A 6,647-nucleotide genomic window follows, 5' to 3' on the forward strand; every position below is an offset into this window, starting at 1 on the left:
TGAGGGTAAAGGCAGTTACTGCCTGTAGAATCTAACCCGAGATGCTGAGGCTGCTCACCAAATTATAGGCCCAGAGGAGCAAGCAGTGAGTTGAGCCATTACTAGCCACTCTGACATTCACGCCTGGAATTGTCATTGTGTAGTTTCTATTTGGTGGAAACTGCATATCAATGAAATGAGATTTAGTACTCATAACTTGAAAAAATAAATGCAAACAGGCCTCTCCCCACCCACTAATGTGATTCACATCTTGTCATTCAGACCTTAATTGCAGAATCTGACTTTTTATGGCATGTCAAGAATCTGATTTTTCTGATTTCGCTGCATTTTCCTAACTGACTCGCCATTGCTGTTCAGGGGCAGGGAAAATTCAGTCCTATGCTTCACATTCACAATTTTACCTGAAAATCTTGTAACTCATGCTTATTTTCAGGCTACCTAAGTGGTTAATTAACAAATTATTATATATTTCTTTGTTAATAATCTCAAAGTAAGGTTCAGCAAAGAGGAAATCAGAATATTTGAACAATACCTGAATGCACTGGTTGCTTTTGGCCATTCTTCTATGAAGAGCCTTGAACATAAGTGATTAAACAGCTGCATTGTGAGTTTTGGGCAGAAGCATCTGTCAAATGGCATAGTTATTCTAGACAGCAAAGATGCTAGAATATAGGAAATCGACGTTTCGGGCAAAAGCCCTTTATCGAGAATGAGGCTGGGAGCCTCGGGTGTGGAGAGATAAATGGAAGGGGAATGGGGCTGGGGGAAGGTAGCCAAGAATGCAGTACGTGGATCGAGGTGGGGGTAATGGTGATGGGTCGGAGGGGATGGTGGATTGGATAGATGGGAAGGAAGACATAAGGATTGGACAGGTCATGAGGGTGGTGCTGAGCTGGAAGGTTGGAACTGGGATAAGGTGGGGGGGAGTGAAATGAGGAAACTGGTGAAATCCACATTGATACCATGGGGTTGGCGGGTCCTGAGGCAGAAAATGAAGCGTTCTTTCTCCAGGGGTTGAGTGGTAATAGAATGGCAATGGAGGAGGCCCAGAACCTGCATGTCCTTGGTGGAGTGGGAGGGGGAGTTGAACTGTTTGTCTACGGGGCGGTGGGGTTGGTTGGTGCGGGTGTCCTGGAAATGTTCTCCTAAGGCTTTCTCGGCTACCTTCCCCCCCAGCCCTACCCCTCTTCCATTTATCTTTCCACCCTTGAGGCTCTCAGCCACATTCCTGATGAAGGGCTTTTGCCCAAAATATCAATTTTCCTGCTCCTCGGATGCTGCCTGACCTGTTGTGTAACGGTAAATCAGCTGAGCAGGATGGGTCACATTGACCACAAGCCTGACACAAGACTTCTGAAACAAACTCTCTTCTCTGAGCTTCATCATGGCAAGTGGTTAGTAAAGGCTAGAAGAATTGACTCAAGAACATCGTCAATATTTCCCTAATAAAATGCTATATTCCTATAGCTTATGCAAAACCCTAATCCAAAATGACACAATTTGGAGAAGTCGCATCTGCATCTGAGCATCTGAGCATCTTGATCCATCAGGTCCAATTGGAGGGGACAAATACACAAAGTAGAAGAAGTGTGCAAAAAACCTGAGTTTCCCACCCACATGTTTCAGCAAACACCACCTTTCCACAAATGGCAGGGGTTGTGTATCCAGTGATGAATGATTTAGTCAATTACAACTCCGCAAGTTATCCTAAATCCCAGGAGGCTATCTAGGAAGAAAAAGGGGAAGGGATATGGCTATCCATAGCTCGAGAGAGAAGATTTATTGCCAGGGTTGGAGGATTTAAGCTATAGGGAGAGTCTGAATAGGCGACTTTCCCTGGTACATCAGAGGCTGAGGCGTGACCTTATAAAGGTTTATAAAATCACAAGGGGCATGGATAGGGTAAATAGCCAAAATATTTTCCCTGGGGTGGGGAAGTCCAGGACTAGAAGGCATAGGATTAGGGTTAGAGGGAAAAAAATTAAAAGGGACTTAAGGGACAACGTTTTCACACAGAGGATGGTGCTTGTATGGAATCAACTGCCAGAAGAAATGGTGGAGACTGATAAAATTATAACATTTAAAAGGAAGCTGGATGGGTATATGAATAGGAAGGGTTTAGAGGGATATAGGCCAAGTGCTGGCAAATGGGACTAGATTAGATTAGGTTATCTGGTCGGCATGGACAAGTTAGACTGAAGGGTCTGTTTATGTGCTGTACATCTCTATGACTCTATTTCGATATTGGATTGCCATTTATGTACCGAATAATGGCCAATGCAAACACCTTCAAGCATTTATTAACTGCTGCCTTTCCAAGCAGGAATACGTCCACCATGTTTTCATTTTTATGGGGTAGAGGAGAGAGTATTTAATAAAACATTTATCAACACTAGTTTTATCTGTCAGTAAGGCACAAAGAACTGTTATTATGTCACGTGCTAATCCTTAGTTTAATTGGTTAGTGTAACCTTAAAACTTCTTTAAAAAATAGATAATGTGGTCTGTAAGATGGCTACGAGAGCTTTTTGCAATTTCAAGCTTAAGTCACTGCAAGTTTCCAAAGTGGATTACAAAGCACATGAACAATATAGAAAAAAATTAATACTTGCTAATGTCAAGGACTGCTCCAAAGACATTGATTTTTTTTCTGATATTGATTCAATCCTAATCGCAGATGGGGTAAAGCCCTTGTCAATTGTTATTAAAGAGGATATGAATTTGCACCCATCTTGAATGTTGTAAGACTGGAGTAGTTGCTGACAGCAGAACAATCAAAGCTCTCTCTCCAGAAGTATCTAAAATCAAAGTAAGAGATGAATAGAAGGACAAAAAGAAGCAGCTCCTCGGCTTGCCATCATCCTCCTGCAACCACCTTTAACGTCTCAGGGAGGCAGCCACATTGACCAATGTCTCACGGTGCTGAGTGTAAGGCTGTCAGTGGAAATGATCTGCTTTGGAATATAAGAAGTTCCATAAGAAGATGAGCAGAGGGATCTTGGTGTCCATGTACACAGATCTTTGAAAGTTGCCACCCAGGTAAATAGTGCTGTGAAGAAGGCATATGGTGTACTGGGCTTTATTGGTAGAGGAATTGGGTTCCGGAGTCCTGAGGTCATGTTGCAGTTGTATAAGACTCTGGTGCGGCCTCATCTGGAGTATTGTGTGCAGTTTTGGTTGCCATATTATGGGAAGGATATGGAGGCATTGGAACGAGTGCAGAGGAGGTTTACCAGGATGTTGCCTGGCATGGTAGGAAGATCGTATGAGGAAAGGCTGAGGCACTTGGGGCTGTTCTCATTGGAGAAAAGAAGGTTTAGGGGAGATTTGATAGAGGTGTACAAGATGATTAGGGGTTTAGATAGGGTTGACACTGAGAACCTTTTTCCGCTAATGAAGTCAGCTGTTACCAGGGGACACAGCTTTAAATTAAGGGGTGGTAGGTATAGGACAGATGTTAGGGGTAGATGTTTTACTCAGCGGGTTGTGAGTTCATGGAATGCCCTGCCAGTAGCAGTGGTGGACTCTCCCTCTTTATAGTCATTTAAGTGGGCATTGGACAAGCATATGGAGGTTATTGGGCTAGTGTAGGTTAGGTAGGCTTCGGTTGGCGCAACATCGAGGGCCGAAGGGCCTGTACTGTGCTGTATTTTTCTATATAAGTGAAAGAAGTTCTTTGGTTAGTGGTAGCACACCCTGCAAATGACAGCTGTACATAACCCTCCATGCACTGAGATGTCCTGGACCCTATTAATGAAAGATGTGTCTCCATCATTAATTCAGCTTCAGCCTCAGTATGCGCAAACACTTGGTGAAGATGTGGCAATAGTTGAGTGAATAATACATTACATCAAAAAGGGAAAGGTGGCTGTAATATCCTTTCTACTCCAGGCCCACATCAACGTATTCAGAGATGTTCTTCCACACCTCTGGAACAGGTAGGACTTGAAGCTGGGCCTCCTGTCTCAGAGGCGGGAACAGTTCCAGTGTTCTATGAGTCCTGGACTCACAGCAATCATTCAACATTTCATTACAGTCACATCCACACCATTGTCAACATTACATTTTAAGAAAGAAAGCATATAATGTGAGCATTGCTGGGATATCCCAGAGAACAGTTAAAAGTCAACTATATTGTGGGCCTGGAGTCGAGGCCAAGTCATTGAGGATGGCAGATTTTCTTCCCTAAATGACATGAATGAACCAAATGGATTTTTATAACAATTGACACTTCTTGCATTTCAGTATTTTACTTCCATAATTGCAGATTTTTAAAATTAGATTCAAATTTCACTGCTGGCCATGGTGGGATTTGAAATTGCACCCATTGAACTATAGGCTGATGTTATGGATTACTGGCTTATTAACAATTTCACCACCAACTCCACCCCTCATGACAGCTAATGATGTGATGGTCTCTGCCTCCCACAGCAACCATTGCAGAAGCAAAGGTTTGCCTTTTGCCATCATTCCCCTCTATTTAACTCATAGCTGCTAATGCCAGCATCATTGAGATATCAATGTTCAACTTGCAAGGACCAATTGCACAGTTTGAATCATCTTTCACCAGTATTTGAATCCTAAGCACTTTCAATCTGCATGCATTTCAAATGAACAATGATATACTTGCAAATGAAATGTGGTTGTAATATGCAAATACTTCCATCATGTATTTGCTTTTTAATTGTCTTATTGTCAATAGACATGGAACCCCATGCTTATACCCACTAAAGTAACACATACTCTGTCTATTTGTGGGTGTTGTCTCAACCCATTTCCAATTCCATTCCATTCTAATGAATGGAAAGTGATGGCAGGAAATGCAGCTCAAAGTAGACACCATCAACACAAGCTTCTCTTCGTTGCAGGTATATTCAGAGCGTCTATGATGTCCATTACCTCGTGTTATTCCAACAGCCCATTTCTGGTCATCTCCCCCATGTGGAGACCTGCAACATTGAACTACTCTTCCAACTGTCTTGCCTGCCCCCTCAGTGGCAACATTACACCAAAATGATGTAGTGTCTAATCCTCTGTGCTCCCTCTGAGGATCCCACTGTGATGTCCACTGCCAAAACCCTCCCTTTCTGTGACCTCTAAGCTCTTTAAAACCTATCCATTGGCATTCTTGCAGCAGTATTCAAATGCTAATTGCCAATTTGGTAAGATAGAAAGCTCAATATTAATCAGATGAGTTATAATGTTTATAATGTGTTTAATGAGCTACAATTCCTTTAATTGACAACTCACTCCTGCCTAGTGATAAACTTACCTTGTCACTTGGCAAATGCATAAAAGATGAAATGAGTTGCTTTTGATGCCATGACAGGCTTTGTTGGACATTTCACCCAGTTCTGCCACAAATCTCACTGTAATTCCTGTTACTTATACCCTTTTAAGATTCCAACTGTGATATCATTACAGTATTCTGATAACATTTAAGAGCTGAAAATGTGTTGCTGGAAAAGTGCAGCAGGTCAGGCAGCATCCAAGGAACAGGAGAATCGACGTTTCGGGCATGAGCCCTTCTTCAGGAACGAGGAAAGTGTGCCAAGCAGGCTTAGGTAAAAGGTAGGGAGGAGGGACTTGGGGGAGCGACGTTGGAAATGCGATAGGTGGAAGGAGGTTAAGGTGAGGGTAATAAGGTGAGGGTGATAGGCCGGAACGGGAGTGGGGGCGGAGAGGTCAGGAAGAAGATTGCAGATTAGGAAGGTGGTGCTGAGTTAAGAGTCAAGAACAACATTTAAGAGTCAAGAAACATCACTGAAACAGAATAAAGCAAATTACCTGCAGATGCAGGAAATCTGAAGTAAAAGCATAAAGTGTCAGAGAATCTCAGCAGTCTGGCAGCATCTGTGGAGAAGCAAACATAGTTAACATTTTGAGTCCAACATGAGTCTGCTTCAGAACTGAAAAGGACTGGAAATACTTTATTTTTAGGCTACTGAAGGTGCGGAGGATGAACTGGAGCAGATGGTGGACTCAGCGCTAAGTTTTAAAAGAAAAGTTATGTTTTTGCCTTCCTGTTATAGATTACTAGCTCTAGCTGCTTCAGCTGTGGCCACTATTCTCCCTCAGAGAATTAAGAGCAGCCTCTTAATTGGTCACACCACCCTGTTATCTTCCATTCAACTCCACTGAAAGTTTAGAAGGCACACTTGCTGACTGCGTGTTTGTATGGAAGCAGCATCCATTTTCTGCTACTATCTGTAATTTCAGGCTTCCATTTTCTGTTACAGTGAAACAAAATAGATGACAAATTGCACATAATGATATCTCACCTATTGTTAACTTGGTCTGTTTTAAGATCGTTGAAAGGAGAGAAGGTTAGCACTCTTCTTGATAATGATAGCAAAGGCCTTATAACACACAAATGGTTAAGGCATTGCCATATACTTAGCAACACGCAAGCTCTCTTGTGGTGTGATGGTAGTGTCCCCACCTCTGGGCTAGGAAGCCTGGATTCAAGTCCCATCTGGTCCAGTGGTATGGAAGAATATCTCTGAACAGGTTGATTAGAAAAATAGGTTATATAAAAAGGAAACAGTTTGAAGGAGGAAACAAGTTAGTGTTGAACTGGAAATGAACGGCTAGTATACTAAAGCCTAGGTAATGCCTGCAGGTTGTTTAAGTTCATAACATTTTCC

General features: G+C 42.5%; 1 pseudogene; it reads left to right on the forward strand.

Moving 5' to 3' along the window:
* The first annotated feature begins 6,304 nt into the window (after positions 1–6,304).
* On the forward strand, positions 6,305–6,420 carry LOC140492339 (U6atac minor spliceosomal RNA; annotated as a pseudogene).
* Positions 6,421–6,647: the final 227 nt, after the last annotated feature.

This window comes from Chiloscyllium punctatum, chromosome 20, assembly GCF_047496795.1.
Source record: "Chiloscyllium punctatum isolate Juve2018m chromosome 20, sChiPun1.3, whole genome shotgun sequence".
In the NCBI taxonomy this organism is placed as follows: Eukaryota; Metazoa; Chordata; class Chondrichthyes; order Orectolobiformes; family Hemiscylliidae; genus Chiloscyllium; species Chiloscyllium punctatum.